This window comes from Canis lupus, chromosome 1 (assembly GCF_003254725.2).
Source record: "Canis lupus dingo isolate Sandy chromosome 1, ASM325472v2, whole genome shotgun sequence".
In the NCBI taxonomy this organism is placed as follows: Eukaryota; Metazoa; Chordata; class Mammalia; order Carnivora; family Canidae; genus Canis; species Canis lupus.
Genome location: NC_064243.1, coordinates 73,233,567 through 73,251,129, shown reverse-complemented (window position 1 = coordinate 73,251,129; position 17,563 = coordinate 73,233,567). Strand labels below are relative to the sequence as shown.

General features: G+C 42.4%; 1 long non-coding RNA gene across 1 annotated transcript; it reads right to left on the bottom strand.

The window, feature by feature from the left end:
* Positions 1-12,612: 12,612 nt before the first annotated feature.
* LOC118352770 (uncharacterized) lies at positions 12,613-16,801 on the bottom strand. Its single transcript, XR_004810464.2, has 3 exons — positions 16,744-16,801; positions 14,423-14,857; positions 12,613-13,484 (listed from the first exon to the last, which is right to left on the bottom strand). It is a non-coding gene; the product is annotated as an uncharacterized LOC118352770 (long non-coding RNA).
* Positions 16,802-17,563: the final 762 nt, after the last annotated feature.

Here is a 17,563-nt window from a genome sequence, read left to right as displayed (position 1 = left end):
GAGCACTGGGTGTTATGCTATATGTTGGCAAATTGAACTCCAATAAAAAATATAGAATGGAAATTCTTCTGCAGACACCTCTAACTTCTCTTCTAATAATGGCTTAAGAATTAAGATGGAGACAGGAAGTAAGCCTCTTTGGAAATGAAAGGTCTAAGTCAAGCTTTTAACTTGGGAAAACTCTGCCAACTTGATTACTTATTTAGCTTAAATTTAACTGTTCACATCCCAGAGGGTTTCGCTGTGTGTTTTATTCTCAGCAGCCATGAATGCAGCAAAAATTAGTATTTTTAAGAAAATTATTTGCTTGTATTTTTCCTGATGAGGGTGAGGGAGGGTGGGAGCAGAATAAATCTATTTGCAAGTTCTTTAAATGAAAGTCATTAAGCAATAGATGGCTTATTCTATATTCAGATTTTAGAAAAAATCTGCGCCATTTATGTTTGTTATATTAAGGGATAATCAAAGAAAAATAGTGTGAGTAAAATATTTCACTTTTGTCTAATAGTTTTACATGCAAATTTGGTTAAATGATAGAGAACATATAAAGGAAAAAATTTTAAAGTACTAGTGAAAAGGAGAAAAAAATGTGTATATTCTTAGTAAAGACTGCTGAACTGGCCTGATAAATATAAGTTGTAATCGCTAAAATACAAATAGTATGTTTATTTTTAGGTTTGATCACATGTGTAGGACCATAATAATTACTGTCCAAAGGTACTAGGATGTATCTGTCTATTATTCTTTAATGGACTAGATGAGTGTGGTTTTTTGTTTTGTTTTGTTTGTTTTTCGATGGACTTTCCCAGTGAGCATAGCCTGGCTGAATAAATGATTATATCAAGTATCTGTTCCAAGTTATAGAGGCCTCAGGAGCTTCTTGGTGTTTGGTTGTTTTGGGGAGAGTGAACTTTTTCACTTTATATTTTCACCCGAAGACAGGAGGGGAGAAGTGCTGGAGAAGATGAGTGGGCCCACCCTAATCATCTGGGTTTTTTTTAAAGCCCCACCAAGGGGTTCCATTCTCTCCCTGATAGATCTTGATATTGCAGTGCCTATAACCCCTTTAGGGGACACCCAATTCCCTTCTCAATCCTAAATCATGCCTAGAGTCAGATGCTGTGACTAGGGGGAGTATGTCTTATCCCTCAGGCATTTGAGGACAAAAAGTTAGTGAAAATATTAATTTGCTTGACTGGATTTTTATTTCCAGAAAGAGGGGTGCATTCTGTCACTAAATATCATCTACCAATCGCAAAAGACAATGTTGTGCATCTTTGGTTGTGGTTTCCAAATAGTTTAAATTTTAATCCTCAACCTAGGATGCAAGGTCTTTGAAGAGTTTGTTTTGAGCACCAACCTGTTGACTTTGCTTAAAGGGCCATCATGAGGACTGTTTCAGGCAAGGACTCTTCAAAGTTCTGCTCTCGACCCAAGACAGGAAGAATGTAAGTGCCATGTAAGCCGATATAAGCTCAGTTTTTTTTTTTTTTAACCCACTGGAAGATTCTTTTATAGTCTATTTTCATCTAAAAGATCATTTGTGCTGGTACCAAATCCCAGCAATCATGAGAGAGCTTACATCTTTCTGTTGGACTCACCAACTTGAATGATGGTCTATCAGCTTTGGAGATTTGAACTTCAGGGATTAGAGACAGCTGTGCAGACGAAGAACCTCCCCCACCCCATGTTCTATCATTCCCACAGAAATAAATATGCTTTCAGTTGAGCCAGCCCAGACACAGAGGAGTCAACACGGGACCATTTATCTGAAAAGGAAACCCTGGAAAAATCCTGACGTATCTTGGAAAGGCCTCTAAAAATCTAGACATGACTACAGTTCAAAGCCCATGTTTTCTCCTCCCCCTCAGTCAAGGGCAGGCTCTCTCTTGGGGCTTTAGCTCTCAGTTTTCAACCCAGAGGCTAACTTCTGGCTCTGCCATCAACTAGCTGGGTGGAGAGCTGCACAGGGAGCCTCTGCATGCTCATCTGTGAAGAAATTACTTTTGGGGGCTGCAGTGAGAAGTAAAGAGGACCATAGGAATGACAATCTCAGTACATAAGTCTTTCACTAAAGCAAAACTAAATAAAGACCCCACAGAATGTTAGCACCTACATCCTTAGGTACATTCACTGGTAGAGGAAGACTGTGAACCTGATGTGCCAGAAAACACTATACTAGGAATGATAATTGCTCTTATGAACATTTTATTTTTTTGGAGGGGGAGGGTCAGAGGGAGCGGGAGAGAGAGAATCTTAAACTGGGTGTGGAGCCTGATGGGGGCTGAATCTCACAACCCTGAGATCATGACCTGAGCTGAAATCAAAAGTCAGACGCTTAATGGACTGAGCCACCCAGGTGCCCCTCTTATGAACATTTTAAAATACAGATACAGACATATTCTGTGAAGGCTGGAGGGTGCGCTAGATTAGCAATGGTAAACATTTTTTGTTTTAAAATAAAAAGGTAAATCCTAGCTAAGAATGCAATTGGTCATTAAATGGGTGGTCGGTGAGGACATAGAAGAGGAAGCAGTGTCACAAGAACTGGAAAGTGTTGGATAAGATAATATATATCCAGTGTGCAGTCCCTCATGTGTTTTTTTAAGTCAAAATGAGCATCAATGGAAAAATAATTTTCAAGACTTTAATTCAAGCCTTTGAAACAAGCTTGCAATGTTTTTCTTTAAATGTATTTATATATCTATGCATGTATTTAGTTCTGGGAAAGGATCACAATGGGCTATTAACTTTCAACTCTGTGAGGATAGGCAGTGCCACCGTTCCTTAGAACAGTGCCAGTCACTAGTGAGCATTTGTTGAATAAATGAGTGAATAAGCCATGAATCAATAAGCAAATACCTGGCCACTGCTGCAGAAAACTAGGGAGTCACCAGAATGAGTTTTTAATTGTATTTGCTTTGTTTTTGGCAACACATATTGCATATTTTAGCTGTTTTCTTTGGGAGAATTGGGGTGTGTGTGTGTGTGTGTGTGTGCGCGTGCAATGCAAACTGTTGTCTGTTCTTACAAAATTGTGTGCGTTTTTTGTCGGTGATTGTGTTCCAAAAGACTCAGACCTGATGTGGTGAGGACTTCTGGATGTTTATGGAGTTAAGGAGTGTATTTGCCACTTTGTGCAGCAGAAGGATCTGGTCTACACATGGTTATATGTGAAAATGACCATTCCTTAATGTACCGAAGTTGGACAAGTATTATCAGCAATCACTAGGTGTTGTTGACTTTCAAGGGAGCAAGCAGTAATGGAATGGAGGTCTTCAATGTCAGTTCCCATGGGTGAAAGTGCTCTCTGTCATGGGCCAGGCCAGGCCATTGGATAAGGGCTTTCTCTCTTCCTCTTTGCCTCTCTCTCAAGGTCCCATAGCTAAAGTCTGTGCTCCAGAAAGAAGGTTGGAGAGCTGGATTTTGAGACATGGCAGCCAGGAAAGGGGATTCTTGGGACTTGAGTAGGGTAAGCATGTGGGCTAGACTATTAAATAAATATACCTCTGAAACAGGGTCATCCATAAGGTATTTCCATGACTATCTGGGCCTTTGGGAAAATGAATCCGACCGATTGTGATCATGTCAGTCCCTCAGTTGGGTCACTATGTTGGAAAAGTATTTAATGATTTTTGAACTAACAAGGTTGGTACCACCTGAGTTTCGTTATTCATCATAAGTCTCTTCTTGCTGTGAGTGATTCCTCGGGTTCGAGAGCCTTGATTTCACCGTCTTTCAACTTGCCAATGTTGCCCTCTTTGTTAAGAGATCAGGATTATATCTCTCACAGTTCCCCTTAACCTACTGCACTAAGTTGGCAAATCTGTAGCAGGTAATTTGGAAAAATAAAGAAATAGGATCTGATGTTTATCAATAAAGGATTGCTTGTCTGTGCAAGGCATTTTGCATGTTATTGTATTCATCCCTTTTGACAACCGTTACACATAACGGTTTTATGAAGTATTAGAATTAGCAGAATTCTAATAGAATCCCCATTTCACAGATGTGGGAACCAAGGCACAGAAGCCTAAGTCTCTTGCCTAACCTAGGGAATGAGAGCACTGAACCTAGAATTATTTGGCTCCAGAATTCCTGCAATTTCTTTCATGACACCTCCCTGTGCTTCACTCCTGTTCGCTTTTTAAATGTTCTCTCTGGATAGATATGTAGACATGAGGTAACATCGAGCAGGACAGAAGTGGAGATGTGCAGGTGGCATCTTGGTGAACACTCATCCCCTGCTTCTGCCTCCTCCCTGCCTCCCCCACCCCTCAACAATCTCCTGCCTCTGAAAGAAGTCACAACAAGGGATTTGTCACTTGAGATCAAACCAGTGATCCATCCAGCTCAGTTTCCTGCCTCTTAAATTTGGCTGAGTCATGACACTTGAGCAGGAGGCAGAATGCTGGGCAGCCCCAAGGCGAGCAAACAATATTGCATGGTGTATTTGATGAAAACATCCCAACTGACCCCAGCCCCGTGTGTGCCCCAAAGCAGCAGATTTAATGAAGAAAGTGGCCAGGTGAGGTCACAGACCAAATTCCAGGCATGTTTTGCCCACACCAGCTCGAAGGGTCTCCTTGCATCTCTCCGCTAGATTTATAGACACATCTGAATCTCATTTTTAAAATTCCAGCCTCTGAGCTTTGATATATTCCTTTCTAGTACTTTTCTGCTGTGGCCTGAGAAGCAAAAGGAATCTTACATCTGCCTCGGCGATTAAGATTAACAGAAGGGGAAAATTTAAAATGGTCTTTAAAATTATTTTAATACCGTTTATAACATTGGCATCCTAGGGTGCAGGGAGAAGAATGGTAATGTGTTTTAAAATGTTTTCTTACTTCGAGTGGCATTGGTTTATATCCACTGCCAAAGAGCCATGTCATCTTTAAATTATTTCCCAACCACTGAAGCAGGCCAACTGCCTGTAAAAGCCATTGAGATCGTATGCCCTAACCAAGCCTAATGGTTCGTCAACAAAGCAGGTCAAAAGGGCCATTTCAGTGACCAGGCTGGCAGATTCTGGGTCCGAAACAGGAAGGCACCTAAGTCCCAGGAGGCAGGTGCCCCTGACCCCTAAAAGTAATGGCGTGGGGAGTAGAAGAACCTTGAGCCAAGTGCCCAGTCAGATGTGGGGACTCATGAGGGTATTGGAGGACCAGACCCAAAGTCCCAAGGCCATGGAGAGTAAAGATCCATGTCTCGGGTCTCATGGTCAGCAGGCCAGTGGATGCCTCCTCCTGTCCTCTGATGGACGCCAGGCTGGACTGGACACCCCCCAGGATCTCCCTTAGTGTATGCCGCACTCAGCCAGGGACCTGGGTACTGATGCTACTGTGGTGAGTGGGGGTGAGTCTGTCTATCTTCCTTCTTTCCTTCCTGCCCTCTTTCCTGCCTTCCTTTTTCCTTCCTTCCTATACTTCATGCCCCACCCCCACCCCCACTCCTTTCCTGCCTGGAGTGTAAATTTTGGTCCATTCCTTTCACATCTCTTTTGTGCTCATTTTTCTCTTTATTTGTGAGGTGGAATTAAGTCTGGCCCACAGGAGTTATGGAGCTTTAGTCCAGTGAAGAACAGCAACCCGCCCTTCCTCTTTGCCATCTTACCTTTATCATGAACAGAAAAAGTAGATCTCTGGATCTTGCCTGGGACTTTTCGCAGATTACCAGAATCCCAATAGAGTGTCCAAACTTCAGAGAGATTCTCTGGATGATCCCATGGTCAAGCCATTCCCGGCAAGCCGGTACCAGGTGCCCAGATTATCACGGTCAGTGTATCAGGAATGTGCACTGAGCCCAGAGTCAGGCTGCTTGAGAAGAAGGCAGATTTGTGAGTTATGAGGGGTGGTCAAGAGTTCAAGTTGATTACATTGGCATTTTTCTTTGGAAAGTTGCAAAGCACTGACATTAAAATATCCTCCCTGTTAATTAAAGGTTTTAATATAACTGGGGCAAAGGACGTTAATGAGCATCGTGGCACCCTGGCTGCTGAATTAATGACTAAGAGAAGGAGTCCGGGACCCCGGGCTTATCTGCCATTAGGCATCTCTGAGCTGGCAAGAGGAGCGGACTGACAAGAATCACCGTGGAGATGATTGAGTTTCTCAAGCAGCCTGTGTTATTTTAATGAGCCTGGGATATTGAGAACATGGTGCATTGATAAACTGAAGAAATAATGAAGGTTGTTTCTTCTCTTTTCACCCCCTTCAAATGAAGCAATTATTTCCCTGACCTCAGGAACTGAATTTCAAAGAGGGCTGAAGACAGGCTGAGGCCTGCTGCTCTGGTGAATTCTGTGGTGCCCAATTACTGACCTCAGGAGTCAGCATTCCGAAGATTAGAGTCACGGGGAATTTGCTTCACAGACTCACTGCTAATAATATACCTTCCGCGCAGACACCATTAACCTGCCTTTTCCAGTTAGCCGGCAAGGTATGTCTAGGGGCAAAATTGTTATCAGCTCTCAGGGGGTCAGGCCCCTGGCTCTAATTAGAAACAGAGGCACCTGCAGGGGAGTGGAATCAAAGCAGCCAGGAGTAAAGGCTGACGGCGTGGGGGAGGCAAGGTGAGAAGTCGCTCTACCTCTTGGAACCTGCGGGAACAATGCATCTCTGGTGCTGAAGGTGGGGCCGAGGCTTTAGTTTCTCCAGCCCTCTTAAAAGGAGCGCTGATTTTCCCTGCAAGCTTTAGGCCTATCACCTGGCCAGGGGATCGCATCCCTACGACCTTATTTACAGGCTCCTGAGGACACGGCAGATTCTGCCCCCAGGCCCCAAACCTGGAGACCTCAGTCATCTAGCTGAATTAAGTGAACATTTGCTGAAAGATGCTGCGTGCAGGATGCTGTGCTGGGGTGGATGGAGGGGTTCCCTGAGAGAACTGAACCCGGATGCCCAAGGTATGCAGAGCAGGTCAGGAATTAACTCATCCCCCACACCACGTGCGGCCTATGGGAGGATTGGGGACACACTGGCTCATTTCCTGCAGCGCTTAATTCCTCACGTGACATCCCTGACAAAGGCCTCCTGGCAGCACCGCTGTTGCCAGGGGGCAGCGGAGTGTGAGGGGGGCAACGATGGAGGAGCAGGTGCATGGGGGGAGAGCTCCCCTGACCAGGGAGGGTAGGAAGGCAGACGGAAGCCTCTGTACACCCCCATTTGAAGGAGGAGCAGGACATGGTCAGCAGAGTGGGGAGGAAATGTCCAGGCAGGGGGAGGTGTGACAGCACGAGGGAAGGGAGATGCAATGGGCTGTTACACCAGGTGCACGTTTGGGCACTCCCTGGGATTTAGCGCATAGTCTCTGTACCTGCCACACCATGGGAGCTCAATCGATACTTGGGTTAATCAATGTAGGGGGGCACAAAGTGTGGTTGGAGAGAACGTTGTGGCTGTGAGAAGTGAAGGGGAGGGTGGTGATGGTGGGGAAGGGCTTGGATGTGAGGGGCATGTCTGGAGAAGTCACTAGGAGCCTCATCAGTCACCCACAGCGATTTGTGCTTTACCCCAAAGGCATTGAAGGGCTGCTGAAGGCAGTGAGCAGTGAGCCTGGTTATGTGGCCTCATAGTCACGTGTTGGAAGTATGGGCGGTATAAAGGTGCGCTTCTTCACCGGGACTCGGGTCCTGGAATTAGCTGAAGACAAATGTGCCCTGAGTTCTTCTGGCTGGTGAACTATGCAGAGTCCCTGTCTGATGGGCATCCCGAAGTTCTCTTCTCCCGCTGGGTTTTCTGTGTTCCTCCCTCTTGTCTTTCTAGCCCTTAGCTTTTCTTATCCCTCTGCTCTTCTCCCAGGGCCCTGGCTCCACCTGGAGTGGAAGAGCCAGACCTCAGGTCCCATGGTTGGGGACAAAGCTCCAGTTTTTTACATTCTATAGCAAAGCAGCTCTGAGCAATCCTCTTTCTCCCACCGTGTAACTCTGATGTGTCTTATAACTTTACATGACTCTACCTCTGTTCTCTTTCCACTTACCACCTTTCCAAATGTCCCAAGTAGGTAACAGCATTGTATCAGGGTGGTGGAATTAGCCAGAACTCTTTTCAAAGATGTCCACTAATATGAATAGATAAGTTTCATTTTAAATATTCATTTTTATAATGAAAGCAGTGTTTCAAAGTTGTTTTTGCCTTCTCTGCAGGGCTTTGCTCTCTCCAGTGATCAAGAGTCTTTTCTTGACCCTTGAATAACATTCACACCACATTTCTTCCATCTCAGATTCCAAAAGATTCTGAGACTTGAGGATAGCTTTCAAACTGGGTGCCTAGTAGGGGAGTTGGCCCAGGAGATGAGGACAAGCTCTGGGCCCTCACACCCCTGCTTCAACCATAGCGACTTGGCACTGCTTGGGACCTGCCCTTGGTGTCAGATTCTGTTGGAGTCAAGGGTTCCCCAGTTGAGCAAAGGCTGAGAACCACTGCTCCAGAGAGCAGCTCCAGACTGACTGCCTGGAAATGGGCAAAAAGCCACTAGAAGGCAGCGCCGTTGAGTGCCTTGCCTTCGACCACTGGCTTTGAGGGAAAGTGCTCACGCGGCTCACTGTGGCTACACTTTAAGGACCTGTGATCATTTCTGTTGTGAATCCTTAAGACAAACAACCTGAGATATTTAAGAGATGAATCAAACTTCGGGAAGCAATCAACGGTTTTTGACATCTTGTAGGTGTCAGGCCTTGTGCTAAATACTTTATGAGAGTTATTTCTCTTACCTCTCTCAGAAACTGGAGGGAGAATGTTTGAGAAAGAAGAAACGTTGATCCTAAGTCCAAAAAGTCCGTAATGGAGCACAGATGAGCCAGAAAGAACATGACCTTAAATTCCTCAATTTGAAGTTGCTAGATTGGATAGGTCAAGTTAGAAACAAGTCTTTAAATGTTTCAACTTGTCCTTAGTAGGATCATCAATAATAGATGCCATGGAACTATGCAGTGCACATTCTAGAAGTGAGGCCTCAAGTCTTCATCCATAAACATCACCTGGAAGCGTGATAGAGCTAGAGACTTTCAGTCCCCACCTGCAGAGATACTAATCCAGTAGGTCTGGAGTAGGATCCAAGAGGTGACATTTATTATCAGGTGAGAATGACGGGTAGGCTGTACCGATAGGGAGGTCAAAACAACCACCATTAAGCCTGGAAGCTGGCTTTGCTTAAGTTCATTTGCATCAGGAAAAGGCATGGCTGCTAATTAATTTGGAAACTGAGGTCACTGGATTGATCCATGTTTGGTCATTCTACAGCGGAGCATTGAGCAAGCATGCTGGAATTCAAGATGGTCCAGTATCATCAGCATTTATATTAGTGTGATAGAAATATTCTTCCTTCTTTTCTTTTGTTATTTCCTGATAAAGCAGCAAGCCATGCTAATAAGTAGCTGAGCGTTCCCTTACAGCTGGTTATTTTGTGGAGGGTGTCCCTGTGTGTACAACCAAATCAGCCTGGCAAATGCATTTCCCAAGTCAGTAAGCTTGGAGGCCGTCTAGGCAGCCCTCATCTTTATTGAGGCTGGAGCACCCCCACCCTTATGCTTTTGTATGTTTCTTTGGCACATGATGCCCTCTTCACCCTGTCAAATCTTATGGATCCTTGAAGGCTTATTGCAAATGTCACGTCCTCCTAAAGCATTTCCTGATTTGCTTCTTCCACTTCCTTTTCCCAAAGAGTCAAGTCTCAGTTCCATTATCTTCAAACCCACAAAATTCACGGTTATATTTCTTTAATGGAGCATATTTATTCTTTCTTTCTTCCATTTTTATTGCTTTATTAAGTTACTAAAAAGACTTATTACAATACTTAAGCACCGCTCAAGTATGTACAGTCAGAAAGAAAGCTCAGCCCTCCGCAGCAGTCCTGGCCCCCACTGAGGACCTTTCAAAATGTATCTGCAGAATGTCTCTCCACTATCCACCCCTTCCTCCTAAACACACACCCCAACTTACTGTACTTGTGGGAGAAGCTTCGATCTGTAACAAAATAGGCTTCCTTTCAGTTGCTCCAGCACATAAAGAATTCCAAAGAATGATCAGCCCTTAGTTTGGACTTGAACGATACAATGCAACCCATAGATAAACTGATGAGCCAGATTCCTAGTATCTCCATCTTGACCCAGAGTTTTTGAGGGCACGAGATGTTTGTACTGGGCTCTCCTGGTGGCTCCCGTGCAGATTCGTACAGCTGGAAATGACAGTGTCACCTGGACTGGCTCCTCACCCTCTTTGTTTCCTTCCTCAGTTCTTTGCCTTTTTATTCCTCACTATGGGCTTGGCAAACCTTTTGTGAAGGGCCAGAGTGGAAATAGATTAGGCTTTGCAGGCCATGGGGTGTCTGTTGAATTGTTCAACTAGAAAGCAGCGGAGAACCCCGGGATCGTGACCTGAGTCGAAGGCAGCTGCTTAACCGACTGAGCCACCCAGGCACCCCATCAGGCTCCCTGCTCTTATGTCTTATAACTTTACATGACTCTACATGGGGAGTCTGCTTCTCCCTCTGCCCTTCTCTTCTGCTTGTACACTCTCTCTCTCAAATAAATAAATAAATAAAATCTTAAAAGAAAAGCAGCGGAGACAATTCATAAATGAATGGGCATGTCTGTGTTCCAATAAGCCTTACTTATGGACACTGAAATTGGATTTAATTCCTTTTATTTTCTTGTTTCCCACCCATTCAATGATGTGAGAACTGATCTTACCCCATGGGTCATACAAAAATAGGCAGCGGCCCAGTTTGGCCTAAGGAGCAAGATGTACCAACCCCTGCCCAGCCCGAAACTTCATCTTTTTGTGTCTGGTTCCTTATGAAGTTCCCAGTAATTGTCTATTTCCCTTGTAAGGGTGGGTCAGGGCCATGGATCTTGAGGTTCTGGGATTGAAGAGGGAAGGAGGAAGGGCCCTCATGTCATTTTGTCCTTCGAGTAAGTATCTCAGATGCAACAAATAAAAAGCAAGATGAGAACTTCTGATCTTTTTGCTCATCTGTGCTTTTATTTTCTTTTATGATTTTATTTATTTATTTGAGAGACAGAGAGAGCATGAGTGGGGGACAGAGGGAGAGGGAGAAGCAGGCTCCCTGCTTAGCAGGAAACCTGATATGGGGCTCGAACTCAGGACCTGAGCCAAAGGCGGATGCTTCATTAACTGAGCCACCCAGGTGCCCCTCACCTGTGCTTCTTTTACTCCACTAAAGGAGTATTTCCTTCCAGTCTTGATTTAAAGTACTATTGTTTATTGTACATATTTTATTCTACTTTACTCCATTTAATTAGTTTTCTGAAGATAAGGGCTTTTAAAACCCTTGTCTCTGTGTCCACCATACAAATGCCTGTTACAAATTCAGAGCTCTAACCTTTTGAAACAAATTGATTTTAAGAAGTCCTGTCTATTTTTATTTCTCAACCAACACCCTTTATCTGCATTCTATCCATGTGTACTCCTCTCTGCTCTTCCCCCTACAAATTAGCAAATAGCAAACAACCAGAATGTGCCTTCATAATTCTTTTAAAAACACAGACTATCTTGGAAATCAAGCAAAAACAGGATAGGATGGAGGGAAGACCTTTCTGCCTCTCTAGACACAGTTTCGTGTCTTTTCTCAAATCCCAAGGCAGCCCTTCCTGGGGATGGAAGACACAAACATGTAACACCTGAGGGCTAAACCTCAGCATGGGGGATTTGTGCAGGCTCTCTAAAGTGTTCAACACTCTCAGCCACTACTTCTATGAAGACGGCAGTAAGATACTGCCTGTACACGGGCTGAATGCTTCTGACCCCCGCCTCCACCCCATTCCTGCTGTCCCTGCCTTTCTTGAAAGCAGATGTGGAATTCGTAGTAGACAACGAGTCTTTCTTTATATGATTAATGTCAGAGTTTTTGTGACCAAAGAGAAATGGATGTTGATCAGAATGGCAGCAGGGAACACAGAGGTCAGAGAGAAGCATCCTCCCAAGTACTTAAACGTATCTTTGACTCTGACGTCCAAACTAATGTATTGGGGTCTTCATTTAAAAATTTTTTCCCTGGTCAAAAAATAAAACGTCTAACAAGCCAAAAGTATACTCAGTAGCCATATTAAAGTTCTCATAAACCCTTTATGAGATGCAAAGTAAACATGCCTGGCTCTTTGTATTTTGGTTTCTTGGCTGAAAGTTCATTTCAGCTGCCCTGATGTCAGCATGGGTATTTTTCTCAAACATGCAAACTCCTCTTTTTAATGTGATCTTTTATTTGATTTTCTGTTTTTGAAATGAATACTTGACTTTCTGTCCTCTGGACAGCCAACCATGTGGCCTACATGGACAGTTTTGAAGTGTGTGAGGCCATCTCTGACAACATGATATTCTACTGCCCAGAAGCCAGAGAAGAAGCACATGCTATGTTTGTATAGAAAGGGCCTTTCTTGGATATATTTGCAAGGAATCATGGACCTATTTTCAAAGATCTGTTTCAATTCTGCTGACATAATATGGCTAGGAGTGAGTGGTGGCAAACTACAGCAGTGCTTGCTTTTGTATGGCTCATGAGATAGGAATGATTTTTTACATTTTAAAATTATTTTAGAAATCAAAGTAATATTTTATAATCTGTGAAAATCATCTCAAATTCAAACGTCAGTGTCCACAAATGAAGTTTTATTGGAGCTCAGCCACACCCATTTGTTTCTGTGTTATCTGCAGTTGCTTTTGCTCACACTGGCAGGGTGTAGTCCTGCTTGGCAAAAGGCATGCAAAGCCCTTCATAGAAACGGTTTGCTGAACCCTAGTTTAGAGCTCGGACTTTGGGTCAGACATTCTTGGATTGAATTCTGGCTCTGCCTCTTACAGTGTGAGATCTGTAAGTTTTTCTCTTCTATAAAATATTTTTGGGTCTGTGAAATATGGTCTACTTCATTGTTTTCTCATGCGAATCACATGGGATTTTACAGTTTCTTCATTCCCTCTGGATGTCACCGTTCCAGTTGAGAGAATTCCACCCTTTCCTGATCAAGGCCCCCATGCTCACTGAGGGGCTTTGCAAGGTTGTGGACTTGCCTCGTATTCAGATTCAACGAACAACAGCACATCAATCTTTTGGTTTTGGTTTTCCATCAGGTCAACTCTAAACATGGTAATAAACACTTTTAGCATTCACAGAGAAGCCATGTTTTTTTCTTTGCTGGCTGGAAGTGGGAATTTCAAGGTTTGAGCATGTATTCTGTAGTTTTAATTCATGCTGTATATTCAGGAGCAACCCTGTAGACTTGTGGTCTTCACATCCTTCTCCCTGGACAGTGAACCACCCAGTTCCTGAGAGTCTACCTGCTGTATGCGTGCTCTGTCCATTGCCACAGGCACTGGTTTGGTCAGGTTCATCAGTGCTTGTAGGGGTTGATTTTTGACCCTCTGCCATCACAAATGGGAATCTCACTTCCTATGTTCATTTCTGGGTGATAACCATGCTTCTTTCATGGTGTTGTTCAGTACGAAGTTACCACTTGTGGTTATTTGTTATTCAGTCTGGTAAAAGAAAGAGTATTTGTTGGAAGGATACTGCCTGGCAAACCAAATTGAAGGAAGAAAAAAAGAGCTATCCAGCAAGCCTTAAGAAGGAGCCAGGAAAGTTGTGTGGATTTCAGAGCACAGAGCTCCTCTTTAAGATGTTATTTTCATAACTCATCCCCACCCCCATTATTGTCACCTCTGTGACTTTGCAAAAGATGGGAAGGTCTGGGAGAACAAATCTGATGGGCTGCATATGTGGTCAGGAGGGAGGGTCTTGTCACTGAAATCCCTCCAAAATCACATTGACTGTTACAATGCCCACTGGTCTCAAATAAGGGATGCCAACGTCACTCCAACTTATTTTTTTTGGGGGAGGAGGGTGGTGGTGGTGGTGGCGAAGGTAGATATTACTTAGATTTTTCTCTAAATCTCAGTTTCCTAAACTATAAAATCCAGATAATAATACTCATTTTGTTCTGTTGTAAGGAGTAAATGAAACAATACAGAGAAAGTGGTATGTACCAGGCTTAGCATGCAGTAAGCATGCAGTTATTATCCTCATCATTGTTCTCTGCATCAATTTCCTTATACAACAATATTTTCCCATTAAAAATTGTGCCCTCAGAACCTAGGGCTCATTACCTAAAACTCCATTTCAGTTTCTAGCCCAACAGAATTGCACTCAAGGATGAAGGGAATAGATCAATGAAATAGTTCATTACTCTTTAAACAAATTTTAGGTCACTGTCAAGGCTGCCTGTATTCCTGGTCAATAGTTATTTCCTGACTTTTTTCTGTGTTAGATTGAAATCCCTCTTAAGACAGGCTGGGTCTTTATTTTTTTAAGTTCAACCAATACTTATGGAGCATATATCACAGGTAAAGTTTATGGTGGGGTGGGGAAGAAGGGGCACAAAGGGAATTCTGTATTAGTAAGAGTGAGGACATTGTACCTTCATTACAAAACAATTTCAATGTGGGAGGAAGGGTGGGTGATAATCTAAAGCAGCTGGAAGCCAGCTGACTCCGGGGGGTATTCCTTGTCTGCAGAGACTGTTGAAGATTACAACAATGTCCTGTGGTTCTATCTGAAGACAATGGTCTTGAGAAGATGCTATTGTTCTGTGTTTGCTGACATAAAGCAGCTTAAGTGTGTTTTACTACTGCAGCCTGGTGTATTTACCAGACAAATGGTGGGTGAAAGAAAAAAGGACACCCAACTAACTGTCTATGCATTTAACAATACAAAGATTTCAAATGTCTAACAAGTCCTGACATCAGCCCCATCCTATGAATCACTTTAGGTAATAAGTTAGGTGGTAAACATAGATGCCAGCAGAGATGTGTCTTCAGGCTTCTCTGCCATTTCATCCCCAGGGATATTGGCTCTAAAAAAAAATGTCAATAGAAACAATTAAAGATAAAATTGAATATCTAGTGAAACTATCTTTTAAGAATGAGGCCAAAATAAAGACATTTTTAGACAAAAACAAACAAGCAAACCAAAACCAAAACCGATACCCTGAAGCAGGTTACTACCAACAGTTCTTCATTAATGAAAGGCTAAAAAATATATTTCAGAAAGAAATGAGAAATAAGCAGAAAAATGAGCAAGGAGGCGCACCCAAAATACAAAAAGAAATGGAAGTAAATAATATGATGTGTTTCTTGGTAAATATAAACAAACACTGACTATATTAACAATCTAATTTATGGGTATATAACATCAGTGTGGAAATAGAATCCTCAGATACATGACATGAAAGTCAGAAAGTATGTGATCAATGTTGAAGAACTCTAAGGTTATCCATATATTGTTTAAATTGAAGGTAAAATGTTGATCCACTTCTACTTTTTAAAGTTAAATATGCATAGTCATCTATGCATCTAGGATACCACTAACAGAAGAGACAACCAAAGTGTAAGTTTCAAATCAGAAAAGGCATAAAGTGAAAAGGGAGGAAAAAAACCCAACACTGAAGCCAAAAGAAGGCAAGTCAGGAAGGCAAGACAAAACTAAAAAGCTTTGGACAAAGAGAAAATACAGAACAAGGTGGTAAAAATTAATCCAAGTGCATCATTAATCAAAACAAATATTAGTAGACCATAATTTATAGTTAAAAGACAAATACTTCACACTGGATGAACAAGCCAACAAACATCGATGCAGCACATTCAGATACAGACTATTTATAATAGATAAATATCGATGTAGCACATGATTCAGATATGGACTATTTATAAGTCTGTGTAAAAAGATATGAAAGGTTGAATACAAATGAGTGGGAAAAATTATGACAGACATATACAAACTCAAGACAACTGGAATAGCCAGGTTAATATTAGATAAAAGCTGATTTTAAGACAAAAGACATTTTGAGATCATTATATAACACCTACTGAAAAAGATTCAAAAGTTGACGAAATTATAAAATACACAGAACAACCATCATAGTGGGAGATTTTCAAACTACTCCCTCAGATATTTACAGATAAGGCAGATAAATGCTCAGTAAGTATATAGATTAACAGAATCTAATGGACATATATGGAACACTTTCCCCAGTAATTGCAGAACATACAGAGGATCTATGAACATCAACCTTATTTTTAGACGTAAGGCGATCCTCAACAAAAATTAAAATGAGTGTCATTTAGACCACATCGTGTAACAGAAGGCAATTAAGCTAGAATTTGTAACAAAAAAGATAACCTGAAGACACAGTATAGGTTGAGAAATTTTAAAATGCACTCTGAAAACTCATGAATCAAAGAAGAAACCAAAATGGAAATTAGAAAATGATGTGAAACTGACAGTTAATGAAATTGCTGTTCCTAGAAATTCGTGGACAATTAATAATTCAATTCCAGCTGCTGATGCCATGTATAAATAGGGACCCAAAGATGCCAGAACTTCTGATTTTTTTCAAAGGGTCCTGGCAACCTGGGATTTTTAATGGGGAATTTATCTTCATAACGCAGTGTGAGTTCTCCCCCACCCCTGCTTGAAACACTGGCAGGCCTGTCCATCACCTGTTTATTCCCCACAGTGTGGGAAGTAGGAAATCATTGAAAGTTTATTGAACTAGAGAATGACTGCATCACACTGGTCTGATTCAAAGCACTCAAGAGCTAGTAATATTTCATATATTTAAATGTATTATAGTATATATTTTGCATAGGTAAATATATATAATTTTATATAAAAATATATATGAAATATTATATGTATATGTGTATTTTAAATAAAAATGAATCTAGCTTAATCCCTCACGGCTAGTTGATGTAAGGCAGATACCAGTTGATCTTGGCACTTTGTCACTCTCCCTTGGGTGCACAGAATTCCTGCAGTTCCTGTAGCCCAGCAACATGACAAAGGCCCCTGGTCCTAGGGTCTCTGATGATCGCTATGGCCATTGTTCCTTTGCTTTGATCTATTGGATTTTGACATGGAGGAAGCACCTAATTAATATTGGTTGTTGTCGTGGTTGTTATTTACAAGCTCCGTGAGTAGAATAGATTTCATAAAACCAACAATTGTGGCACTGGTCTGAGATTGTCCAACCCTTAGGATCAAGGTCAAGCCCAAAGGATAGAGCCCTTTTTGAGTCTGTTAAGGGAATTAATCAAGAAGCCAAGAAGATGGCCAGCTCGGTGGAAAGCCCGGGCTGAGCAGGCTGCTTTCCCATAGGATCCTTGATCTATAGCAGAGGAAGCAGGGAAGGAAAGAAGCTGTGGAAAGGTGGGGAAAGCACCCCAAGAGGGTGTTTGTGTCCATGAGCCTCCTGTCATCAAAATTTCAGCTTATAGCGTCATCTCATCTCAGAATGGACTGCCTGGTCAACCAGTTGCTTCCATCATATGGCCTTATGCCAACGATTTGGAAAGGATTTGTTACAGCCTGACATTTTCGTGTTTATTGATTTATTCCCAATTGTTCATGCTCTGCTAGAATAAAAGACAAATGTCTGTCTCGTTCACTGCTGAGTCTCCAGAACCCAGAATGTGCTATGCATACACAGGCCTTCTGTAAATATTCACTGGCTGAGTGAGTGTATACTTTGTAAATTTACCTGCATCCAGCTTTGCTTTTA